This window comes from Struthio camelus, chromosome 3, assembly GCF_040807025.1.
Source record: "Struthio camelus isolate bStrCam1 chromosome 3, bStrCam1.hap1, whole genome shotgun sequence".
NCBI lineage: Eukaryota > Metazoa > Chordata > Aves > Struthioniformes > Struthionidae > Struthio > Struthio camelus.
The window spans coordinates 112259588-112279963 of record NC_090944.1 but is presented as its reverse complement, the minus strand read 5'-3'; the positions used below and the strand labels follow the sequence as shown (position 1 = coordinate 112279963).

At 40.4% G+C, this 20376-nt stretch overlaps 1 long non-coding RNA gene across 2 annotated transcripts in view; it reads left to right on the top strand.

The window, feature by feature from the left end:
• The first annotated feature begins 1023 nt into the window (after positions 1-1023).
• Positions 1024-20376, top strand: part of LOC104140269 (uncharacterized) — a 41066-nt gene continuing 21713 nt past the window's right edge. The window contains exons 1-3 of one of the 2 annotated variants that reach the window (XR_011140397.1): positions 13912-14047; positions 14259-14293; positions 15474-15599. This is a non-coding gene — a long non-coding RNA (uncharacterized lncRNA). Of the gene's footprint in view, positions 1207-13911; positions 14048-14258; positions 14294-15473; positions 15600-20376 lie in introns of those variants that run through there. The other variant, XR_693267.2, reaches the window with a different exon arrangement.

Below are 20376 nucleotides of genomic sequence, written 5' to 3'. Positions count from 1 at the left end.
AAATAACACCTAACTAACGTTTCAAATGTTATGCAAACATTGCACATTGGCTTCAATAGCTCTTGAAGCAGAAAACTAAGGGGTGGGGTAGACTTCAGTTTTCATCTGGAAAGACACTCGTGATTTTTATGGTGGAGAAGAAAAGCTGAAAACCTACCTCTGTATCTCAGTGGAGGACTGCTCAATTTGTTTATGAATAAGAATATTTGTAAGATGTTTCCCACCATTGTAGAATTCTTTTCTGATTTTTTCTGAAATTCATCTTGAGAATGGGCAACAGACAACTAGAATGGCATTTTTGAAATTATCCAATCCTAAAGTTTGAAAGGCCAGACTTCTGAATGTTAGAATACATACACACATGCAAATATAGACGTTCTTAAGTGTAAAAATAGAGTGCCAACTTAAAGCGTGACACTGGGTGGCCTTTGGGCAATTTTAGGAAAAGGAATATCCAGTTTCCTGACTTTTGTCCATTTACGTTAGAATATATGAGCAACTTTTTATGAATTTTTGTTTTATTTGCTTGGTTATGGTTGGAATTTCTTACTACCTTCACATTTCATTTGTTTATAAGTCAGCATTCTACTTTTTTTTAAAAAAAGCTAGGCATTGTACACTATCATAGAAATAAAATCCTAGAGTTTAAATAAGACCTATTTGAAAAGAAATGTAGGCTGTATTAAGTCAGAAATTCGAAAGGGTTAGAGTAACAGTCCCCAGGTCACGGGTTCCAAATCATGCTGCCTGCCCTCCATGAAAAGTTAATTGTTGCTTATTTCTGTCTACTAAACCATCTGACAATAGGAACTTACAATAACGAAAACACAGAGTAAATTCTCCTGAGTGCTTGACAGAAAAACAAGCCACATCTCGAATGGAAAGCTTAAAAAGATGTTTTTAATGGTAGAGATTTTGCAAAAAAGTTTGCTTTTATAAGCCAATGGTTCAGTAGCATTTTCAAGATCAGGAAATCCTTTCGTTACAATGGATACTTTGTAGTGCCAACAGACAGATCCAAAATTACACTGTGACTCATTCATAAGGCATTCAAACATTTTTATTTTCTTAAAATGTCTGAGGTTTGAATCATCCAAGGCTCCATCAAAAGAAGAAGAAAGCAAGCACTTTCTCCTTTCAGACAAGAGGTTTTGAGGAGAGGCTATGTACTTCACCAGTCAACGCGGGAACGGGTGGAATTCAAAGGTCAGTAACAGCAGTCAGCAGTGTTTGCAATGCCCTGGGCACTAATCAGGCTAGTTACCAACTTGTCTCTACAGATTTTTACTTCTAATAGAGCCTTTCAAAGAACAAAAGTACTCTGGCTGTTTTAAGATGTGTGTAAATCATAATGACTTTGTACAAAGTATGTTCCGTTGAAATTAATCTGTTTAGACAAGTTCCTCATCTGATTCACAGCTTAAGTAATATACCCTGAAAAGTTTTTAATAGAGTTTTATTAGTTTCCTGCATTATTTCTATTCAAGTATTGCTGATGTGAAATATTTGAGGTGAATGCAGGAATAGAAAGGATCTTCAACACTGACATTCACAAAATCTTTTCAAAAGTGATTTTGTTCTTCAATACACTGTGCGTTCTAGAAAGCACCAATAATGAGTTCACAGGATGTTTTGAAGATGTAGTGCACAGATATTTAAAGTCAGTGTTCATTTTTAAAATCTCACTAATAAACCCTGAGGATTTTTTTGATTCATGAGAAAATCTATCATCTTGTTTGTTTCTCACTTTGTCTGTCGACTACATTGCTCTTTATTGAGTAGTTTTTGCTTGTGAACAGTGGGAGAATGGAGCCATATATTTTGGGAGGAAAAAGTTAGTTTTGTTATTCTTGGCCTTCTTTATCTGCGAGTGGGCAGGTTTTGATCATAAATTTAAGTAATTACTACATAAAATGAATTTAAATTTGATCTGAGAAGTACTACACAGGGCAAGTGATTAAGAGGTTTTGCTTTTTCAATCAAATGCAAACCATGCTATGCCATCTGGTGATCAGAAACAAGTTCATCTTTTTGTGGGGAAAAACTAATCAGTTGAAATAATTTGAACCAAAATCAGGATCAAAGTGATTTATAGAGTTATTAATGATATGTAGTTAACCAGAAATCACTGAGCTGTACATTCAGCATCCCTATCAGTAATACAGAAGATACACCCTGATATTAAACACTTAAGAAATGTAAATAAACACTTGCAAATTTCTAAAATACCCTTCCAGTTGGGCTGTTTTAGCTGCTGTTTCCCCCCCTAAAGTCTCATCCACCAGCTGTAAATTTTCACGCTTCTTTTAGACTTCTTTTCAAGCTGACTCCTTCTTTGTTTCCAAAGTCTCCTCGCAGTTCCCTGCATACTGTTTAATCTGCAGATATTCATCTTCCTCCTTAGCCCCCGCACTTGGGGACTGATGGTCACGATCTTTAACACGACCAGTCATGGGCAAGCACCCTGCAGACAGTTTTGCACTGTGGATCCCTGCACACACTGCACACTCACATCCTGAGCTGAGCAGGTGGTGTTATGCGAGCCCCTGGCACAGGCTGGGCCACGAGGGCACCCCCATATACATCACATCTTCCAGGTTTAACAGCATCCTTGCAGACCGTCGGCCTCCTCCAAACTGACAGCAATGATTAGTAATCAAGAACTGCAAAATACCTGTGCTCTTGCTTACAAGCCACAGGAAGCAAATTAACTTCCTAAGTTATTACAGTTTATTCACCCAGCTTTCATTTAAACCAAACGTATAATCTCAAATATTTGACTTAGCTCCTACAGGCACCTACATAAGTGCTTAATTTTACCCCTAGGAGCAGTTCCATTCAGTGAGTGATACAAAGCTAGTAATGATAGTTGCTTCCCTGCAGTAGTGGCTCTGCAGTTACTTGCAAGAGGCTTTGCAAACTTTTTAAAAATACTTCAGATTACACAATGATTTTTTTTTCAAGAAACAAAAAATAGGTTGCAATTTGATCAGAAGCAAGTCAGTTTATAAAATTGTAGTACACACACAGAGATTAAACTGTAATGAGAAAATTACATTATGTCTGGGCATGAAACATCCCAGCCTCTCACGCAGCCTGGTAGCTAATATTTTCAAACACAGCAATGACACAAAAAGAGGCATACCTGGGATTCCAGGCTGCAGCTTTTCAAGATTTCCAAGCACTCAGTCTTAAAAGGTCATATAAATAGAGAATACAGGCTGTCTGCTTTTTCAGTTCCTGCTTCTAGCTTTTGCAAAGCAGACTCAAATGCTATGTGCATGCATAAGCAATTGTCTGTTAGCTGAACACGTAAACCATGGCCCTTATGCCGTGCATCAGTCGTTTCATTTCCACAATCGGCATGTATCTGACTGTAGCAAGATTTCTGGGGTACTAAATATTTAAGACTGTATTTTGCAATCTAATATCAGAAATTTTTTTTTTTTGCAATTTCTGTCAAATGTAATGGGCTTGTAAAGAACATTAACTCCACAGAGTGGTTCTGCCGCTTCTGTTTCACTATCAACTAGAACATTACAGAAAAATGTACTATCTTTTTCTGCATCAGGCTATCTGTTAATCCAGCAGAATTACCTTTTCAGATTTAGAGATATGCATGCAATATAATATTTTCTGTCTCTGTTCACCTCTGTTCAGAGCTGGAACAAATCTATATAAGAACTGCCAGCTGGAAAAATACTGGTAGAACAGCAGATTGCCAAGGGCTGGATTACACCATGCAGCCATTAAACCCACAGGAGCATGTTTTAACCACTCTTTCTGGAAAAATTTGTCATAGTCTACTGTAGCAGTTATATCAAATATACTGTAGCAGTTATATCAAATGCAGAGCTAGTTCAGCTGCAGACTTTACTGATGCTGACTAGCAGCAACGAGCAGTATTTTAAGGCAGATCATGACTCCAGGCAAACTCCTGCCCTCCAGCTCTCTCTGGAACTGTTGATTTCAGTGGACTCCCAGAAGACAGAGGGCAAGCAACAGTTTGAATCTAATCTCTATTTTTGGAAAAATTTGTATTGAGGAAGTATTAAACGGCAAAGAAATAGAGCGACACTTACCTTAGATACTGGTGTCAACCACCATCAGACAGCATGTCAACTTTCAAAGGAAAGTGACAGCAAATAAGTCATTACATCTTGCCGCTAACCTAGAGAGAAAGTATTATTTCCACGGTATTACGTACAGAACAATCATTAGTGTGGAAGTTTTCCCTGGTGTGTATTTGCAGTCAGTACCATTATGAATATTCTTATAAAAAGGGTTGAAGCTTGGCTTATTGAACTGAACTGTAAAACACAAACTTCCCTGGAACAGGATATCCTGTAGTATGCTAGTCTGTCTTAGACAGCTTACGAATGGCATGATCTTTGAATATAACAGACACTCTTGCAGCACAATAAAGTAGCTTTGAATAAAAAACAATTAACTTCTAGACACCACTCCAGTGGTAACTAACCATGAAGTCTGCACGAGAGTAAAACAAACAAATAAAAGCTTGTTTAGAGGGAGTTTAGATCTATCGCAGTAAGTCATGTCACATGTTTTCCTCGCTGCCATCCCTATGGAGCAGTGAGAAACAAAGAAAACATGATTAATGCCTCCCTGCAGTCTGCCAGTCACTAGGTACCAGACTGTCTTTCTGTGCCTGTTGGTCACTAGCACAGGCTGGAACAGAAATCAGGATTATCTCAGTCAGGCCAGAAGAAAAGAAAGCTCCTATCCAACTTGAGGAAGAAAAACTGCAATCTACGCCATTGCTTTGTTCATCCTCCATCCAGCCCTGCCAGCCTAGTCAAGAAAAGTTCATTGCTAGTGGAATATGCCACACAGGAGAGTATCTTTCGTTTTGAAACAAAACGTGTGATGAATATCTCAAAGTACAGGTCAAGACACAGAAATGGCCTAGGAATATTAATACTAAAATGCTTCTCCAAAGGGCATATGGGATTCTGCTGTTCTAAATTACTTTTTTGGAATAGGAAAACCCATATAGTGTTGACTAGGAAATTAAGAAAGAAACTAACCCTCCAGCTCTTTCCTCAGTAGGACATATTTAGGGCAACAGAGTTTCATTTACCAGTTTACTCTATCCTGGAAAAACACATCGGCAGTTTCTTAGAAAGTCAAAAGACACATGATAGCCACAGATAGCAATTTCCTTCAAGTTCTCCAGAAAGCACTGTGAGTGTCATTGCTTCCCATTGACCTACCACTCTCCAAACTTCAGTGTTACTGGAAACAGACTTCCCTGGGGATATAGAAACTGCAGAGCTGAAAGGGAGGTAGGGAGCAATTGCCCATCAGCATCCAACACAAAGCATGACATACGAGCTCTGACATCAGCATAAGTAACTGGCAAGAGGTTTCTTGCTTTAATCAGGGTAAGAAGGTAGCCAGAAGACTAAGGAGAATCAAAATTAATTACTCACAAACCTATAACCAGTCATTTATGGGATGAGATGCTCATGGAGAAAGTTATCTTTTACTTACTCCCTTCCTGCATTTTGACCAACTTCATATTTTAAAAGACTTGTCAGACAGTTTCAGAAGCTGGCCACACATGGAGATGAACTTGGGTTCTGACCCGCCGGGCTCTCAGTCTGGGTTATCCCTGTGGTGTTAGAAATGCACAAAAGCTGCTGTCGCCTTCGTATCTGCGCATGCGTCTGTGCCCATTACAACGTCCAGCAGTGTCTTCCTTTTGGCAAAGCAAACAAAAATACTTCAGGTGAATGAACTCGAGCCAGTAGAGAGGAAATAGAATATTTCAGCCCTAAATTCCTGACCAGCTGACCACCACTGATTATTGAGCACTCTGGGCAGTTTCAAATGGAATTATCTTATTATCAGAGGGAAGGGGACAGGTTAGCAATGAATGTATGAGGAACAGTGATGGGACTCTTCAGAAACAGTCCTACTTAAAAAAAAAAATACTTTTGTTCTCATTCTTTCTTTGTACCTTATTATGAGAGCATAAAACTCTTTGTGCTGTGTCAATAATTGCAAAGCAAACATGTCATGCAACCGTGCTCTACAGTTCTGTTTCCTCCATGAATCTCAAAGCACTTTACAAAGAAATATTACTGAAAGAAATATTAGTGCTCCTATTTAAAGTGGATGGATCTCAACTACAGCTTTAGTTACCATACCACACGGTCGCCTTCAACAACAATAATACTTCCTTAGTGTAGCTCGAGGTAGAAAAAGAATCAGGCCAGAGCGGTGTTTTGACCAACACGCACAAGAGAGACAAATACATGGCTTGCGGTGCTTTTTTTCCAAAGTCTGTATCTCCAGAGGACATACAAAGAGTAGAGACAACTTTTCTCACAAACACTTAGCACAAACACCTGCATATTCTTTTGCTTTTTGTTTTAAATAATGATCTTTCTTTCCAATCTTCTCTATCCTGACAACTGGAAATGGTTAGAAAACAGCAGGAAAAGGGGGTGGGAGGGAACAGGAGCAAAAAGAGAGCATTTACATGCTGCTTTAAATATTTTCCAGATTTGAGGTTTCAGGGTGGGGGGATGAAAAGGAGGAGCCTGTTTTTCTAAAAAGCATATGAATCCAAAGTTGAAATCTTTAAATTTCCAAATGCCGGAATTCAATGGCACTAAGTCAAAACAGATGTTTCATTTTGTTTTTACATTTGAAAAATGGATGTATGTTTGGACACTGTCATTTCATAACAAAACATTTTAAGTGCCAGAAAAAACTCCATTTTCCTTTTGCTTGAATTTTTTTGAAAGAGATTTCCCCTGGGAAGTTTCAACAGGGGGAAAAAAAAAGGGCTGAGGGTTCTGACCTCCTCTGCTTCCAAGCCTGACTATAATCTGCAATGAAAACAGCTTGCCTCACGGTCTTTATTATGCTGTGCTCAGAAAAAGACAGACCAAAGAAGATGTCTGAATATTCCCTACTGGATATTATATGATGATATAATGAATTAGTGCCATTACAGACACTACCTTTTGCCACTTACAATTTATGAGGGAACAGTAGACTATAAAAGCAAAGAAAAAGAGAGTGCATTTGTTCATTTTGCAATGTAGAAATACTTTATTTCTTATAATTTTATATCTCTTGGGTATCTTTATTTTGCACTGTTTTTTCTTGTCAAGTTTGTTATAATGTTTAATATACTTCTTATAATTAGTACTTTCCATTTTTTTATTTTAGTGGCAATTTTTGGAAAGATATTACACTCACTTGAAAGAACATTTAGAAGATTATGTAAATATATTTTGTACATGCACAAACACATATCCCATATTTTTATTTTTAATCTATTTTAATACAGCATGACTTTATTACAAAGTGAAACAATCCATTTTCTAAAGACTGATTTTCCTTAGCTTAACTGTTTGCTGCATTCAAAATGTTGCTTTGTGAATGAGATAGGTGGCATATTTTCACTGAAATGCAAACTCTTTTATGAATTTTGAAACTAATCATCTGTCCTCTGCAATCCAATTGCTTTGTAAAGATTCCTACATCACCACAGTAACATTTATGCAAATATGCCCACTGAGATGAGACTGGAAGACTGGAGAGCAGGTAAAGGGATTTTTTTGGTATGACAGATAAGAACACTTTGGTACAACAAATAAGAATAATCTGAGAGGAAGAAAAATGTAGCTGCAAAATAGAGAGTTAATGGTGTGGGTCATGCGATGGGGGAAGGAGCAGGGAGGGAGAAAAAAGAACATACGCCTAAGGATTCAGGCAAAAAAAAAAAAAAAGCAAGAATTGCTTTGCAAAAGGCAGAAATCGCTTTTGTGCGCTATTTTTATCTTTTGCAAAGTAATTCTAAATGGCACACAGGAGCCCAGGGTCAGATTTTTAAAATACAAAGGGTGTAGATAAGCCACTTTGGGATTAGAGAGAAAAAGTGTGTTATTTGGCACCTAACTCCCATTAAAAACCAGAAGGTGAGCAGCAAACTCATTTGTAACTAGAAAGTCAGCCCCCACCTCCCCATGCAGACAAATAACATATGAGCAAGTAGCACTTCCTCATTAAAAAAATATTTTTCTCATAAACCTTCAAATAGTCATCACATACGACAGCTTTTTGGCAGAGAACAGAGTGCAACAGGCATACAATAATACAGCAGGACTTCACTTCTTTTCACCATTAAATCTACACCTTCAGCTGTCCCTCTATAACGCAGTGCAAGCAAAAAAATAAGTTGGGTTCTGCCATAGCAGCAGTCTCTGAGCTGAGCCTGTGACTTCAGGCATCAGAGGAAAGCCCATAACTTTCTGAAAGGGCAATTTTTGTCCCGTTCCTTCCAAATCTTAATCGAGAGAAGGAGAATCAGGTGCTTGAGGGAGCTCCCCATGGTCAGGACCATCCCACGGCGCGAATTTGGAGGCCCATCAGAGAACAACTTCAGGTTTATGATTAGTCACCTTTAGCATTTCTTTCTCTGTGCTGGCTTTTGATTTGACTTGGTACCTGCAGTCAGATGAGCAAATCCCCTTTTATTATGGGACTGTGCAGCTAATGTGCGTAAGGTCGCTTCTGGCTGAGGTGAGGGAAAGCAATTCTTTGCCCAGAAAGAGTCAAGGCAGAACAGCAGCTGTGGCCCCAAAAGCTTTCTTCTTTCATCTCCATTGGGATATTCTCTGTTACTATGAAATTTTAAAAGTAACTAAGGCCAAATGATTCCAAGCAGCAGCTGAATATGTTTAAGGAAGAGGTTAACATAAGCTACACAGAGAGGTATAGATCACAGACAGCTATTTTCAGTGTAAGTAGACAAGAAGCCCAGGATGAGACAGTGAGACATGAATAAAGCACATATCGCGCTCAGCATCACATTAGAAACTTGTGACAGGTGAGCTTTTTGAAGTCAGACCTGAACATCACTCCAGTTTCCCTGACTATAAAGCTATGTGTCACATGTCCCTTGTGCCACTGTTCAGCGGCTCAGGAGTAAGACTTCAGTTCACAAATAACAATTGTCCAACGCTGTTTTTACTATTTTGTTCAAACTTCCCTTTCCTTAAATGTGTGGCAAGAGCTGTGTTTCTGATTCTTTAAAAATATTGTATTTTGATGACTATTTTTTTTAGCACCACAGTCTCATTTCAATGCTTCCTAATATTTACAGGACACTATTTACGTTTCTGTTAACAATCATAAAAACATTGTTATTCAAAAAGGTTACTTTTTCCATCAGAATCAGCAGTATGAGTTCTTTTTTCCTTTCTGCTTGGACTACTTGCGTTCCCTTTACTTTTCAGACCTGCCCTATTTTCTTTTAAGCAATTTACAAAGAAAGTAATTAACCTATCACAGTTCAGCTCATGTATTTCTTGGATTTAAAGAAAAGGCAATAGTTACAGTAGCCTGACTACTTGGCTGATGGTGCAGCTTCCCAAGAGCTCTAACTTGGTTCATGTATTGTTCACAGAGCTGGATGACATGTTACGGATCATCAGTTGCCCAAGAATTAGGCAAGCTATTGCCTGTGTTCTAAAGAAATTATTACTTCTTGACAGTTCCTTTGTTTTGACACTAGCCTCTATTCTACTGTAACTGAATGACTGAAAAATTTCTTGTAGCACTTCATCATTACTCAGGGCTGAACAAGTGCAACCAATGATTAATAACTCATTTGTAGTGGCTCTTGGATACCTGGTGAGCTGCATCACAGTGCTTAGTCCCCAGCGCTTGCTGCCTTTCCTCCCACATTTAGAAACCATTGTTAATAATGGTAATTATTTGTAATGTTTCTCTGAAGATTTAAAAGCATGTTTGTTTGCAGTGTGTTTACAGTAATCGGTTCTATTATTCCTGTTCTGGTGGAACTTGTGAGTCCTGACCTATGTGTTGGCACCTGCATGCAGGCATTGTATAAATACCTGCGTAGCAGATTTTTAGGCTATTCAGGGCAGAACTAGCTATGGCTTTTGCTTCCTGGCAGTATCTTAGTAAACAAGTTTATTGGGACAAATACTCATCAGTTAAAACAGGCCTGAAGTGGCTCTTACAGAAGTCTATTTTGAACTGATAACATGCAAAATCTCACGAGAAACCCGGTTCCCTGAGGCAAGACATCTGAACAAGGAATGTGGTGGAACACTCACATGTAGCAAACAAATGCTCAGCTTCTAACTTTTGTGTAATGTTAAGCACTTGCAACTGATATGTTGAAGTGTGCCACTCCCCATCTGAAAATTTCTTGTGTTCCCACTTCAACAGTCTCCCTATGGTGCTTTCCATCAGCCAAGTCCTCAGCCCTAAAGAGACAGGAAAAACCTCGTCCTGAAATGTCTCCAAGGAGAAGAGATGCTAATATCTCCAGTGCCAATGATATCTGAGGCAGTCCTGATGGATCTCAGCCCCATTAGGCCTAACAAACAACTCCTCTCCACCCCTGCTGCAGAAGCAAACAGGCTTAGCAGCAGTCTGTTCCACATCTGGTTGGCTGCCCCCACTTTTGGCACAGGGTCTGGATGGATGTTTGCAGTCTGTTGAGTGGTTTGATGAACATGTCAATACGATGGTCAAGCACGTCAGTTTTCATTTGATGTAGCGTTGCCAAAGTATGTTTTTATTTAAAGTGAGGCTATTTTGAAACTCCCTTTCATTCCTCTATGATGTCTCACAGATTACTGAAACTTGTTTTTGGAAGGCCGCAGTAGCCTTTACGACTCGACCTCCACTCTTCTTCGGCTGCGCAGAGAACTCCGCGCACTTTCCTCCCCGCTCTGAATGCTACCGATGATAGGCAGAACAGCTTTCAATATTATACTTTGGATGTAAAAAAAATATTAGCAGTGCTTACATTTTGCAATGTTTATCTCTAACCGGAAAACAGGCTTTGTCCTCCTTAGAAAGGATTGGGCAGGATCCGAAAAATGTAAGAGGAGTCCACCGCAGAGGAGTCTTCTTCAACCAAAGAGGGTATGCTGACCCCTACACAGCAGGGAAGGAAAACGTAAATCTATTTGAATTAGCCTTTCTGTGTACAAGGAGTAAAATCTGCTCCCCTTCTTCCTTACTCTCCTCAAATTCTCCCTTGAAGCATGTTGCTTCAGGAAATCCTTCCCTAAGAATAAATCCTACTCTCTTTCTAGTCCTGAACCATTACACTTGGCCGTGACAGAGTTTAGAACAAGCACTCTCTGAAGGGATGAACAAAATCCTTATTAGGGGAAGGCTAAAGAGCTTTTAAAAGAGTAGCTCTTAATAAAATAAGGCAGGAAACAGGTGATCCGTGATAGTGGAAGAAGCTTCTTCTTAAAAAGGAAAAAGAGATGTGGTCTAGGCAGTCCCCTCATCTGCTTCTTCATCTGTAGGCTGCAGAAGAGGAGATGCCTGTTCTGCCCTCGGTCTTTCAGGTGGGCGCCTGCATGGCACTGCCTGACACCAGGATGCTATGTTGATCTACGTGGGTAGACTCCCACGTGGGTTTGAACCCGGTTTAAATCATTCTCTTTTCCCCTCTTTCTTAAGTACGCTTTTTAGGTGGAAAAAATCTCACCAATTTCGGAGAGAAGCAGAGTATCAGCCCAATTAGCTTGACTGTCACTACAGGAAAAATGTCCCAACATTATTTAAGTTAGGGCTAACCTTTAAAAAAGCTATGGGCTTGTGTAAACCAGGATACCCAGGAAAGTTAATGCTTATTAATCTTTAAAGTGGATTGGTTAGACTAAATTAAACTCTCACATGGATATTTTTACTCTTTCAATGGGAATAAGCACTGATGGCCACCGTGGTTTATTTAATAGTGTCCACAGGATTGTTTAATTCAATTTAACTAATTCATTTTGGTATTCACTCCTTTAATTACATTCAAGTTAGCTTTCTAAAGATACAATTTGTTGACAAGCCTTAAATGAATAGCCATTCAAACAAGGCTGCCTTTCTTACTAAGCAAAAAATGTGAGAAATAATTTTAGGACACTAGCAATGCTTAAGGAAAAAAGCTGTAAGAGGAATTAGTTCATGAAAGTGTCTGGTTTTGTTTTTAAATTGTAAACCATTTTATTATATTTCATAGCACTTTCATATTCCTGCTTCAGTTTTCTAAGGAAGAGTTCAAGATGCAGTTAAATGATATGAATGTTTCTCAGTTCTATAAGGTATTGCCTGATTTCTGTGGATCTGTACTGATTTAAAACTTCTCAAAGCCAAGACCAAGCACATTTTCTTAGAGAGGTGGGTTACAAATGGAAACTGTTCTCCACTTCGTTCCTTATTACTCTATCCCAGGAACCAAGAAGGTACAGAAATTTTACATTATTTTTTACACAAAGAAATGCCAACATTTTTGGATCAGTGACAGGGTTGTTTAGGATCTGACACCGCAAACTGTGGTACTTTCAGGCTGAATGAATACACCGATGCATAGCAACCATCCAAAGTCTTGTTAAAATGCAGACACAATGGATATCTTCACTTGGTTGAATTGCTGCTTATTGTCTGAGAAACTTTGGGCAGTTAAGATTTGATTCTCCAAAGGATTATTAGACCATACCTTGTTCCAACAGAGCACTTAAGTACATGTGTTAGAGCTCTGCTGGATCTTTGAGCCAGAGTGCTCAGTAGCACCTTCGTTATCAAGTCCCATGTGAAAGCCACTTAATGAGGAACAGGAAAATATAGCGCTTCCAACCCACTAACAGTTAAAAATGCAGCTGGAGCATTCCAGTAGTGACATTCTGGAAAATATCTGCTCCCTTAAGATCACATTGACCGCAAAAATCTCTCAGGCTTAAACACTCAGAAAATTGATTACTGCTACTTTTTTTAAAACCCTGTCTAGTGACGGCAGGTTTCGGAAATAGATTCTCAGCAGCAGTTATGAGTCAGTATCGAGTGGATTTCCTCTGTGGTAAGAGAGAGTGATATCAGCACACACTGTCCTCCAGAGGTCTGACAAAATAAAACCTTAGGGGACTGTTCAAAGACTTTTCTCTCAAGTCCTAAGAAGAGGGAAGGTGGGCAGTAAAAGTCATCGCTTACCACACTTACGCAAGCTCCAGTCTGATCCACAGCCCTCCCACACCACCTAAAGACAGTTTTCAGGCTTTTGTACCTAGGAACATTGTAACAATGTTCAATTCAACACCCGATAACGGAGTTTAATTCAGTCAGATGTCTGGGTCACTAGTTTCTCCTAGTAAGGATGTGGTATGGACGTATACGTTTGCTGGTACAGGTCCTTTGCAGCCCTGGGTACTTTATGTACATTAAACAGCTTTGTGGGTAGTCTGGAAATTATCCATAAAGAGGCTGAGTAGCTTTGGTATACATCCATGGTGATACGGGTACACCTGATCTCTGCTAAATGCATGGCTGCTGCCTCAGCTTTTCCTCTCTGAACAGATATTCCCTGGGACTGATTTGCCTAGAATTTCCCTTTCAAAAAAAGGAAGGGTTTAAGCAAACAACTTAGGCCAAATATTTCCCTTTATCTGCAAATTTTCTGTGGGTTGCCCTTATGGTCTTCAGAGACTTCACCGAGGGACTTTCCTCATGGACAAAGATGAAGACTTTCAACTCTTATGAGACTTTTACCTCATTGGAAAGGGTCTCTTTCACTTCAGTACTTTCTCCTGGCTGTTTACGCCCAGCTCTGTACTCCACTGCTTTAAGGAAAATATCTCCTGGCTAAGGGAGCCAGTGCCTCTTCCTTCTCCCACAGTTTCCATCTCGAGGAGCGCACTGATAAAATCCTCTGTGGCTGACCAGTCCCCTGCTGCTGACTCTTAAATATGCCATTTCATCTGCCTTGCAGAGCTTTGTCTAGGCCATCTGAGTTTTCCTTAAGTTCTCCTTTTATGAAAAAAGCACAGACTCCACCCACGCTGTTTAAGCCCAGGTCTGAGCCATGGGCTCTGCCCGGCTCACTGCTGTAGTCTCCCTGCAGGGAGGCAGAGAGAAACCCCGGCGAGCAGTGGCCCAGCTGACAGCGTCACTGCAGTAAGAGCAGAGTGACAGAGAAGGAAGAGGGATAACACCTGCGGTGAAACTCACCACTCCGGGCTGATCCCAGGAGGTGAGCAAAGTGGAATGGCTACTGAAGCCCAAGTTCATGTTAAAGGAATAAAACCTGCTTCTGTCCCAGGCTTAAAATGAAATATAAATGTGTAGATCTGAGCCCAACTTATTCTTAAAGATCAGAGCATCAAAAAGTACAATCTTAGGCAACACTGTCACATTTTTTGTTAGTGTAAAAGACCAATGGGAAATTATTTTTTCTCCTCCAGGACTATCTACTGGGTGGAGAACTCCCTGTGCCGTGGTAGGTAAGATGGGAAGCTCTAGCTCTTCCTGGGTGGTATTGATTTCAGTATCTTACCTTAGTGATGCTTCCATGGCACCTTGACAAAACTTAGATTTATCTGCTCTTCTGGCATTAAGCACTTCAATAACTCATGCCTCTGCCAAGATTAGTCTGAAAAAACTGTGGGTGATCTGAAAACTATATGTATTTTTCCTGCTTTTTCAGGATAGCTTAACTCCATTTTTAACAATGATTACATCCTCAAATGGATATGACATTAATAGAACACAGAATGTGGTATTCAGATAGCAGCAATTACACAGTAGTTGAAACAAGGTCTGCAAGCAGAAGCAACAGATTTTATTAGATCTGATGTTATTATAGGGAAAAAAACTCTGGCACTGAAATCTCCTGAATATCTTGCATGTATATTTCCCTCTCTATGAACCACGCCTTTCTTATGTCTTTGGGCCGTCATAATTAGAATACTAATACTGACTGAATACTTCCCGGCAATGCAGATATCTTTATCTTTGTACTTTTCATTATTGAACAATAATAATAATATGCTTTTTTATTTTTAAAAGTAGAATCCATTCTGCATTTTTGGCTTCTGATATGGCCTGTGCCATGAAAACATTCAAAGTTATGCACTTCACAATAATAATTTTGAAGAAGGTTATTTCATTCATCTAGATGCTAGTTAGTGTGATAGAAATTAATTGAATTTGTTTGCCTTATTTAATAGCAACAAACAAGAAGAAAAAGTTGATTCCACTAGAATTCAAAAATAATATAGTCCATTTTTGAAATGTTAAGATCTTGAGTGAAATCCTGAATTCAAGTATAGTCAATTTACTCCTCTTCAAGTCTTACCATCTGAAATATGGCCCAGGCCACATTTCTAATTTACAACTTTCATTTTTATTAATATGTATTAGACCACGACTCCCGGTCATCCTGTTTATTTGTGCAGCACATGCAGAAAGCAGATGGTTTTTTTGCCTGTTCTATTCTGTTCTGTTTCCAAGCACATATTATATTACTATTTAAATTATGATAAAGATCTATTCTCCGGAGCATTATGACTAGAGAAGATCAAAACTGTAATCTCAAATCCTAAATATTTAGACTCTTGGTTAGGGTCAATCTAGAAGTCTAGAAGATTTATCTAATTCTCATTCTGAAATATATGCAGCCGCAGATTCAAAAGCAGAGGAATTATTTCAAGATAATGTCAAAAACTCAGTGGCAACGATGAATCGTGGAAGATTTCTTTCAATTTTGTCCAAAATCTTTGCCTCTGCTGACGCCCAAGGAAATGGTAAGGATTCAGCAAAATAACAGACGGAAATTCTTATCTGGCAATTGTTCGCTTAAAAGCCAGTTCAGCACTGCATAGTAATAATCTGGGAGAAGCGAGGAAGGCATAACCTTACTCTCTTGAAAGGGAAGCTGGAAGGCACTATAGGCAAATAAAGAATAGATTACCGAATGGTAATTTACAGCTTGGTCTAAATCTCTTCACAGACAAAGCCACAGCAGGTGAATCAGACCTTTTGCCAGGGTGTCAGAAGTAATGTTAGGGAAAAGCCTTGCTATGGCAGTAGGTCAGCACCCCCCAGCCTCGCTGCCCGCAGCCGCGCTGCGAGAAGCACGGCAAACGCTGCACGGTGAGGTCAGCGGATCCAGCCGTGGAAAATGTGCCCGTGAGCATTGCGGGTGAGTCAGGCTCCGGCCCCGAACCATGAGAAGTGGTCAGGCCTTGTGTCAGGGTTGGCTGAAAGGCAGGCAGTGCTATCAGCACTCTCTCAAAACTTGGCGTAGGGCTTGATTTAGGACTGACTCAGAGGAAAAAATGCCACCTACTGACTCGTGTAACTTCTTGCAGCACCCGGGATTTTCCCTGCAAACTCCTGTTCAAAAATAGCTTTACTGATTTACTGGTAAAGGGTTAAGCAACGCCAAAGTCATCATGCAGAAGGAGAAAACTGGTCTTTTTACTGGACGTTGTCTCTAGTTTTCTACAGTTTAGATTTCAGTTTTTACTCATCTGAGTTACCCATAGAAGTTAGAGAAAATTTTGCCTGAGAAGAACTGCTATGGCATTGTTCTGCAATATCGTGCAAACTGTGATTGTCCAGTAAAATAATATTAGTTTCATGTTTAAGGGGTCGTTCTGCTAATGGCTGTCCCCATGAACAGAACTTCTGTGAAAACACCAGAGCAAGGGAAAATGCAACAGCTGCAAATAACAGCACCTACCAGCATCTGAAAATATTCTCTTAACAAAGCCTTAGCCTTAACTTTTTTCCTATTTTCCTATTATTATTTTTTATTATTTTTATACCATTTTCCTATTATTTTAAGATAGCTAGTGAGCTAAACTGTACTTGATACACGACTACGTGTTTGAAATGCGCACTCACTAAAATCCATTACATTAGCTGAGGCAGCATTGTCTCACAATTTTCCATTAGCGGTCCCCAAATGTTATTTTTCTTTGCATGATATAGCACAGCTCATTTGGATAAACTTGAAAGAATCTTTTCTTGAGAGGACAAAGTGTCAGAGCCATTGGACTCATTTATAAGCAAATTAAACTGCACAGCAGAGCTAGGCTTGTCGTTTCTGAAGCTGTGTAAAAAAAGTAGGTTTTTGCTGCATGTGGTCCCAAACAGCTTCAGGGTGCTTTTGTGGCCGTCTCATACAAATTCAGATTTTATACCTCAGAGGATCTAAACAAGTGCATAACCAGGTAAAACAACTGTGCCTGTATTACCTGTGCTGGCTTTCTGAGAGGGTAACAGCTATTTTTCCAGGAACAGACAGAAATGCACAGAGAAGCGTTCTGCACAAGCCCTTGCTGCAGAGAAGGTGAGTACGCTGGGTTTAGAGTTAATCACATTCCACTGCATGCTCACCTCTGTAGCAATTTGATTTTTGCATCAAGAATAGAACATACAAGCTGTCAGTTTAAAACATGCATTTTCCCTTCTGCTTCTGTCATTCTTTCACTGGCCGGTCTCACAGTCCATATTCTGAAATGAATTTCCAGAGCGAGGGTGTGGGGCTTTTTTGGCAGATCAGATTTCAAGGCTTTTCTTCTACATATAACAGTGTGAGATTTGAGGTTGGCTGAGCCTGGTTGCCTTATGTATGGGACTACAAAGGAGGCATAAGAAAACCTAGCGTAGTCTGCCACGGGAAAGGTATCAAGTACCCGGAAAGAGCACGGCATCTTTTAAAAAGAGTTTTCATGGTATCCCTGGGTCATGTATTCCGATCATTTAGTCCTTCAGTTTTTAGTTACAAAAATGACCGGTGGTAAGGGTTTTTTTCTTTTTAAACAAACAAAGTACCTTGCAACTTCCTTTCAGTTTTAGATATTTACCACAATTTTCTGGCAAAAACAGGTGAAGTCAGGTTGTGCACACACAGATTATTCACTTGCTAACAATGTGAAACTTTTTAGTGCCCAATCCTTGGTATCAGTGGCAGAGTGCATGGTTAGTCCTTTCCTAGAAGGGATCGCACCCGAAGGACACCGAGCACAGAGGAAATGGTCGCAGGTTATCTTTCTCCGGAGTCTGCATATGGCCAGAGTCTTCCTTGGCCTCCGTGCTTCCCTTTCACTGGACATAAAAAGGAAGAAAGTTTGCTAAACTGAATTTAGAGAAATGTCAAACACAGAAAGAGGAGATAAGATTGGGGAAGGTAGGAAGACCATCTTCCTCCTCTGAGTAATTTCCTTTCCTCAGTCTCCTGATAAACTGCCAGTATCTTCCTTATGTGATACAACCTCTCACACCAGCAATTCTTCATCTCTTTGTGCTGTCTCTGTGAGATCCACGTGCTCCTCTTCCATCAATCTGGAGCCACCTCCCCCCACAATCTGTTCAGCAATTATGGCTCCCATTTCTAGAAAAATTAAAATTCCTTCTAGCAGCACTGAAAGCTGCTAAGTTAATTCTTCGAGTGCCTGCCAGCACATATGTTACTTCCCATTTTTGTCAGCATTCAAACTTCTAGCCCTGTTCTCAGCATTTCATCCTCTATCTTCCTCCCCTCCAGCCAACTTTTCATTTCCTCCCACTCAAATGCAGTCCTCCCCAGTTTTTTATGAGGAAGAAAAAAGTACAATAAAACTACGCTAATAAGCTTTAACAAATCAATGGAAGAATAAACTTACCAACAAAATGTCTGGCATCAAAACTACCCACATCTAAGCCAGAATTCTATTTGGAGAGCGAGCAATAATATACATGATGTCAAAGAAATTCATAAAGAAGAGAGTTTTTTGCAACATCTGCATTTTTTGCTGTATATTCGTTCTTTTTTTCCTATAGGGATAGCTTAGCACAACCAGTATTTAAATAGTATTATGCCTTTTTGATCTGCAGCCATTCCCCTATTTTAGCAGAAAGAAAAAAAAAAAAGACAATCTCCTAATAGCCGCAGGGGGAGAAAAAAAGTTTGTCTGTTAAATAGCACCAATGTTGACAAAAACAGATTCTGGTGACTTGACATTTACATTGTCTGCTGCTCATTACAGCAGCATGCAGTTGTACTGATTATAGCTGAGACTGTCAAAATTTCCATCCTGCACCACTTGACCAGAAGTATTTGCTCTGGGCTGAAATGCAGCGTGCTGGACATGGGGCATCTTCTGTTAAGCAAATAGCAATGCAAATAGCAATTGAAACAGAAGCAAGCCCTTAGCCAGCGTTAGGTTTCCCTAGCAAATCCATGAGCCTCTGAAAACTCCTACTAAAATCAAGAGAGAATTCTTCTGCAGCCACGAGGCGCTTTTAGAGCGGATACTCTCAAATAATGTAACATTATTCATCACTGTAGTATCTCTCATTAACAGATGATCATCACTATAGATATGAGCAAGGCAAGGCTTCTAGGGAAATACGATTTCTTTTGTTAGACCAGTTGGCATATCTGCCAACTGCCAAGAAAAGAACACACTTTGAGGAACACAAACTCTTCTTCAAGTCGCCATTTGAAGCTATTTTCTACCGATTCTTGCCCCAGCCACTCCCCGCTCCTTAGAGAGGATTTTTTTATTGTTCAGGGACATTTATACAAGTTAACCTGTCAAAGGATTTTGATGTGGCAGATCGAATTTATGCCACAAATGTATTTGTATCAAGTACCTATAACGTCCGTCTCCCAACGCAGGAATTGCAGAATGCAAGTCCAGAGGAAACTGCAGGTGAAAGCTTTGATACAAAAAGATATTAAATATGTAAATTCCTGACTTTTGTCATTCTTTGAGACTATTATTATATTAGCTGCATATGTTAGGATGAACGCTGTAGGCTGTAGGATCAGAGGCTAATTCAGGTTGGAAGGGACTCTGGGAGGTCTCCAGTCCAGCATCCTGCTCCAAGCAGGGTCCCAGTAGCTGCGGCTACAGGAGTTTGCCCTGCCGTGGGCAGGGGCGAGCCGGGCGCTGCTGTGGTCTGTGGTGGCCTGCTCCCAGAGACGCCGGTGGAGCGGGACGAGGGCGAGTGCGGGCAGAGCAGAGGGACTGGCGGTGCCCCTGGCTCCCCGGTCCCAGAGCCCACCAGCCGCAGCGCAGTCCAGCATGGGTACCTGACCCGCGGCCCCTTCCCCTCGCCTGCCGACGGCTGACAGCTCCCCGGCGGGAGGCTGCACAAGCAGGAGGCAGAGCGCTCTCCTCCTTCTCCTCCTCTTCCCAGAAGAAGAACCCCTCGCCCTGCCCCAGCAGAAACTGGCTCTCCTCTCCTGGCTTGCCAGAGGGGTTGTTTTTCCCTGGCAGCTGGGCCTCTGTTTTCCTCTGTATCATAATTCTCCCTAGGCTTAACTCCTTCAGCGCCCTGCAGTAGCTTAAAATCCTCGTCGTGCCACAGAACGGGGAAATCTGCGTAGACTGCTGCAGTGTGGTCAGCTACTGGGCGACAGCCAGGGAGACCGCACTGTCTTAACACCGGCCGCTTGGGAGCACGGTGCTCCATGAAGGAAGAAAAAAATAAGTCTGTAGTAGCAGAAGAGCTCCATCCATTGCAGTAATGCGTAGGACAGGAGGGGAGGACAAAAGTGACAAGGGCAGTGGGTGACAGCCTCAG